At 32.2% G+C, this 6,136-nt stretch overlaps 1 pseudogene; it reads left to right on the forward strand.

The window, feature by feature from the left end:
• The first annotated feature begins 4,755 nt into the window (after positions 1-4,755).
• Positions 4,756-5,538, forward strand: LOC149552803 (DNA (cytosine-5)-methyltransferase DRM2-like; annotated as a pseudogene).
• Positions 5,539-6,136: the final 598 nt, after the last annotated feature.

The following is a 6,136-nucleotide window of genomic DNA, read 5'->3' on the forward strand; positions in this document are numbered from 1 at the left end:
TATGCTACCCAAAGTGAGTAGCATTGTGCCCATTTTTAATGGAGAATCATTTTCATGTAAATGAGCTATTGAGTCTCATATATATAACACTTTTTGACTCCTTATTAATCAACAAAGGAACGTAAGTGTATGTCTCTTGCATTGTAGATGGTTGTTCTCAAAAGTGCAACTCTTAATTATGTCTATGAAGGTCTAATGCATATGTGTTTAATCATTGTTACTTTTGTGGACTAGTGATCCATGATTTATAAAGCTCTATTTAAGTTATAAGAGGATATATGTTGAGAATGAGACTCTTAATTTCTATTATTTCCTTTGTTTCTTTTTTCCTCCTTTTGTTTACAATAAGGCTTATGCTAGAACAGGTGAAGAACTGGCCTTGTAATCATGGATATTGACTCACAAACCTATCATGCATTTGTGTGCCTTTCCATGATTGGTAGTTAAGTAGGATGGATTTATTCTAAACAAATATTTAGACCTAAAGTCAACCCTTGATCCATTGGGAATGACCTCATTGATCTTGGTTTACCACATATAATTTCAAAATCTAGAATATTAAAATGTAATTAAATGACACAACCATTGCACAATTGTCAGACTCTTGTATATGATGACACATAGAATAAGCCACTCCTTTTTCTATCATCAAGCCTATGTTAGTGAAATGGTTGCTTTGATAGAAATACACTGGTAGATGTTATTTCCATTTTACATTTATCTACCATCAAAAGAAAGTTTGTGGAAATGATTGATGAATATCTTCTAACACATGGCCTAGCAAAATATGCAAGAAGCAAATGATGTTAGTTTGTAGTCTCATTTCATTTGAATGAGAAGTTGTTGCTTCTAGCATGTATCTTGCATTGACAATAAGTAGTGGTAGGTCCCTGAGACATCGGCGCATAACTGGTCCCACATCAATGGCCTCTCCTACTAAGAAATTATGTAGTAGTTGTTATGTGATCAGTGTTAGTTTTTGAAGGAAGATGATCCAACCATAATAGTGGGAACTCATTTGTAGATTACTAGTTTACCATAAATTTTTGTGCACAGTTGACATTATATAAGAAGTAAAATGCTCATCCAATTTTTGTGAGATATGAAGAATATGAAATACAAATCATTGCATATCAATAAATTACAAGGGCAAACAAATATAGAAACTCTCTTTTCTTGTATTCAAGCAAAGTCCTTCATTTTTTTAGACATAATCTTTTCTCAATTGTTTTGTTGATTAGGAATGCATCTGGATGCAACTATGTGAGAGTTAAATATATTGACAGTTTGGTCATACTATATGATGTAAACTACTCGAACACTTGCCCAGACTCATTTGCAATTCCTCTAGATTTGACATTATTTTGTGTCAATAGGTGGAAATTTATTTTCCATAAATAAAAACACATAAATGTAGATGAAACATGCATGAAACATTACCATTCACGAGAACTAACTAAAAGAAGTAGATTCAACTAATAGAATTAGATAAGTAGTCTAGTTTAGGTAGAATATGTTTTCCATTTTCTCTACCCAGCAGGACAAAGATGCCTCAAATCATTAATGTCGAACATGCAGTGTTTAGATGGCTAGTTGTAGATGATAATAGAATACATTGAAAGAATGTGTACATGTTTCTTATCTATTGAAAAGAGAATGTACATGTCTACTTTAGGAGGCCAATTTAGACCATTTACTTCAAAGGATTATTTATACACAACTAACTATTTTTCCTCTTGTTGATTTCTTGCACAATTGAATACTTTCTAACTTTGTAGGCTATAGAACTTTTAACCACAAAAAAATTGATTTTTCAAGTTAAGGCTATAAACTAGTTTACATCAATGTTACTTGCTTAAAATGCATATTTTAGTCAAAGCATGTGCACTAGACTTTTATTCAAAACCTTAAATTACTTGATATGTAGATCTCGATTGCAATTCATTGTATCCTAATTACAATCATTTTGGCTGCTACATAGGTCCATGTAGAAGCATATGCTTTTTCTTGTTTTGTAGAGTTGCTAAGTAATTTTTTGGACCATTTTTCCCAAAAACTAGACAACACTGCTATAGGCATCCATTCTACAATGGTACAAATGACAGAACTTTTGAAGATACATGATGAAATTTTGTTAACTAATTGAAAAACATCTAAAAGTTCTTTTCTTGCATATTTTCTTTGCTAAACTCTTCTTAATAGTTTGAGTCCCTCCATTACTTTAATCACATTTACCCAATGATCTCTTGTCATGTCATAGAATTAAAAAATATTATATTTTATAACATAGAATGCCTCAAAAAGTGTTTTCTCAAGGGTAGGATAATGAAACTTATTCTACTAAGAGAAAGTATTTTTCTCTCTTGTATATTTATCCATGCAATACATCCTAAATATGCCAAAGCTTGATCAATTCTATCTATATGACCATTGCTCTCAAGGTGATGAGGAGATCTATATTTCAAATTGATCCCTAATGTTATTTATAGATAATCCAAAATATTGACATCATTATTGTGTTCTATCAAGTATTAAAAAAAATTAGGTACATTATTATATCTAAATATCTTAGACAAACCTTTTGTTGAAATACAGAAATCGTCAATAGTTTTGAGACTTGAACAAAATTTTGATTGACATAGGGTAGGCTTTGTGTAAAATCCTATTCAAAACAAAACATAATTTTAATTCATTCAAAAATAGAGAAATTTAGGGTAAAAAAAACTAAAAAGGTACTTTTCATAATGCATTCCATATTAAATCAATTTCAAATCAACACAAAATTTAATCAATTACATCCACCATACAAAAATGCATACAAGAAGGGATAAAAATTAAAATAAGATATTGAAAGTTGATATAAAAGAAAAGTTTGTTATGCATCAAGTTGTTTTCTTGTATACAAAATTGGAATTAGAAATCTGTGTTGCTAGAATCAACAAGAAAGGTACAAAATTGAGAAGAACCAATCCTCCCAAAATTGGTTCAAAGATGTTGGAACCTGCCATGTTCTACATATGTTAGAAAAGTAGCTACAACCATCCTATTCATAAAAGAGGTAGCAACAAGATTATCTTCAATAACTTGTTTGTCTCTAGTTGTACAAGATCACTTCTCCCCAAATTTCTCCATCACTACCTAATGACCAGCTTGAGTCAACTCATCTATTGTTATCCTCCATAAATATAAGGTCACCATCCTCAATAATCAACTCAAATGCAAAACATTTTTCAAATCAATATTGGTTATCATCTACATGCTATGCTTGTGCTAATTAGCTCTCAAACTATTTTTAATCCAAACCATACTATTTGAATTTTCAGTCAAATGATTGTGGATTTTTATATTCAGAAATCAAAATAGGAAGATAAAAGAAACAATCAAGCTATAAAGAGGCAAAAATTTTACTATATAAACCTTAAGATTGGGACAACTAATCGAAAAAGGAAATCACACATTTTTTTAAGCTTCTTTACATTACTTAAGATAATTACACATCTAAGAAATTCAAATGATTTGTTTTCTATCTTTCAATTATTCTTGAGTTTTGAATACTTCTACTACACAAGTTGGGTAGTCATCACAGTCTACCTAGCATGGTTTTTATGTTATGCTCTCACTTTCTCTATACTATGCTTTGTAATTTGGTATGTAGCTATCCTCAATCATGTAATACAATCTGCTTGTGATCCAATTCACTATGGGATGCCTTTGATTCCTCACATTACCCAATTCAACTTGCTCATGTCCTTAAATATATGTTAGATTCTCTCAATGCATAAGAATTTATAACTGCATTTGGAAGAGCAAACATCTAACAGTTGACATCAAATTTCATTTGTCATCAATAGAACCCCCCTTCATGAAAATCTATAGCTTCATTATCATTTGGATGGTTTCAAAACTTCTTTGGCCATTATAACCTGCCCTAACAGGATCCGACAATTTCAAATTACCACTTGATATTTACAAATTGTCCTTTTAGTAATTTCCTCCATCTTCCATAAACCAAACTTTTAGATATAGACTTAAATGAAGTGCTCTTTTTTGGAATTGCATAACTTTTTGAAAAGAATAGGAATAAGTAGAAGTATTCAAATTTGAGTGCCATCAAAGTACTAAGTTTGGTCCTACAAGAAAATTGTATCTTCAAGGCCAAAATTGTGTCCATCTACACCAAATAGCCATTGAACTCATATAATATTTGAGCAACAACAATAATGAAAACTGTGTGATAGATCACTATGAAGCCCTTGTCTTTGCTAAAAGTGGATTCCCCATCTTATGTTATCCAAAGCTTCCCTTCTTCATCCTATAAATGCTCTAGTTCTCTCACATTGCTACATACAATTGGTACCAACTTTCATTCTTTTCTATTCACACAAGTGGAACAAATGACATGTTATAATGTTATTATCGCAATGTAAACATATGCATGCTTACAACTAATTTTAAATGTTTGTACAATTATCCATGCTATTAATTTTGCTAGTTTTGCTAGAATCCATGTTCCCCAATGCAATCAAGTAACCCCACTTATCCTCCATGCTTTAAGATCACACATGTTCTTCAACACTATTATAGCTATTTTTCATTTTGGTTAATTTAATTATAAGCATATAATAATGTGTTCATCTCCAGGGAAAGAAGAAACAAGATGGAGAGGCATGTAGGGGTAAATTTCATAAAAGAAAGAAGGAAGATATTATCATAAGAAGCTTGGAAACTTAATCCCCTTTAGTCCATAAGAGGTTAATGGGCTTTGGGGTTCCTAGATATCTTGCAAAAGGTTATTCCAAGAAATTGAAGGAGTTTATGCAAGGGCCTCCATTCTTCTATTTCAAAAATGTTTCCATTGCACCAAAGGATGTTTGGAAGACTATATCCTAGAATTTTGATGGTATAGAGGTGGAGTTTGTTGACTCCAAGTACTTTTTAGCTTCAAAGAGACCATGAGACTATGTACACAATCTTCCAATAGAAGGTAGATTTCATCTCTTGCCTCAGCCTACTATGACTATTCATGAAGCATTTCCTCAAACAAAGAAGTGTTGGCCTTCCTAAGATCATAGGGAAAAATTGAATTGCATATGTGGCTCATGAGCCAGTGATGTACAATGCTAGGAACTCAGGTCAATAGTTAAAAGATCTCATGATAAACCATCTTTGAGTGAGAAGGCATACATACTTCACATGTGCAAGAAAAACAACTTGATATGGGTGGGGTCAGATCAAATGGCCCCTCTGGAGCCTCACAAGATAGAGCTCGTATTGGGATTTAAAAAGGATCTCACCCAGGGAGTGTCATCTATGATAGAGAACCTTCAGTGTTTGGGAAATGCATTCCAAATTGACAGAGTAGCATACCATTTCTCTACACTGAAACCATATTATCTCAGTGGAATCATATTCCTCTCTATGTTCTCTGGTATAGCTAGAGCAGAGGTTGCTCTCCATCAATTAGGGATAAAGATAAAATGTGTTGTATCTATCAAAATATATCCAAAAAATAGGTTTACACTTAGTTCTTGGTGGTAGAAAAAACAATAAATAGGCACACTAATTTAGAAGGAAGATGTGCAAGAATTGACCAAAGCTTACCCTAAATGATGTAGCTTGTGTTAGTGTGGTTCAGCTAACATGTCCAACAAATTGGCTTTCAGTGAATCCAGAAACAAACTGAAGTAAGATTATCTTTTATGATCTAAAAGGAACTAAAAATATTTTTCAAAGTTTACTAATGAAAGGAAACCAAAAAAAGTGCATAGCTGAACATTAGCAAAATTTATAAACCAATAAAAATGTTTAAACAAATGGCAATGAACATAGAATATAGTGCGAGAATAAGATTTTTTAATCAAATGTAAATCTATAAATGAAAACTTCAACTCACCTTTGTAACATTGGGAAGGAGGCTCTTCAATGTTGCTAGGTGTGAATTAATCCTTTCAGGCCACCTTCTTTCAGCTTCACTATGACTCTTTGATTCTAGAATAGCCTTCACTTCTGAAATCTCTTTCAATGTCAACTTTGAAGCATTCACAAGCTCTCCTCTGCTACAGTCAAGCACCAAAGAACACAAGTTGTCAAACCCCATTGGTGCTAAAGCTGTAAAACCCTTTTGGCATGTACTCCT

Source organism: Cupressus sempervirens, chromosome 6 (assembly GCF_028749045.1).
Source record: "Cupressus sempervirens isolate cs-2001-9-10 chromosome 6, ASM2874904v1, whole genome shotgun sequence".
Classification (NCBI taxonomy): domain Eukaryota; kingdom Viridiplantae; phylum Streptophyta; class Pinopsida; order Cupressales; family Cupressaceae; genus Cupressus; species Cupressus sempervirens.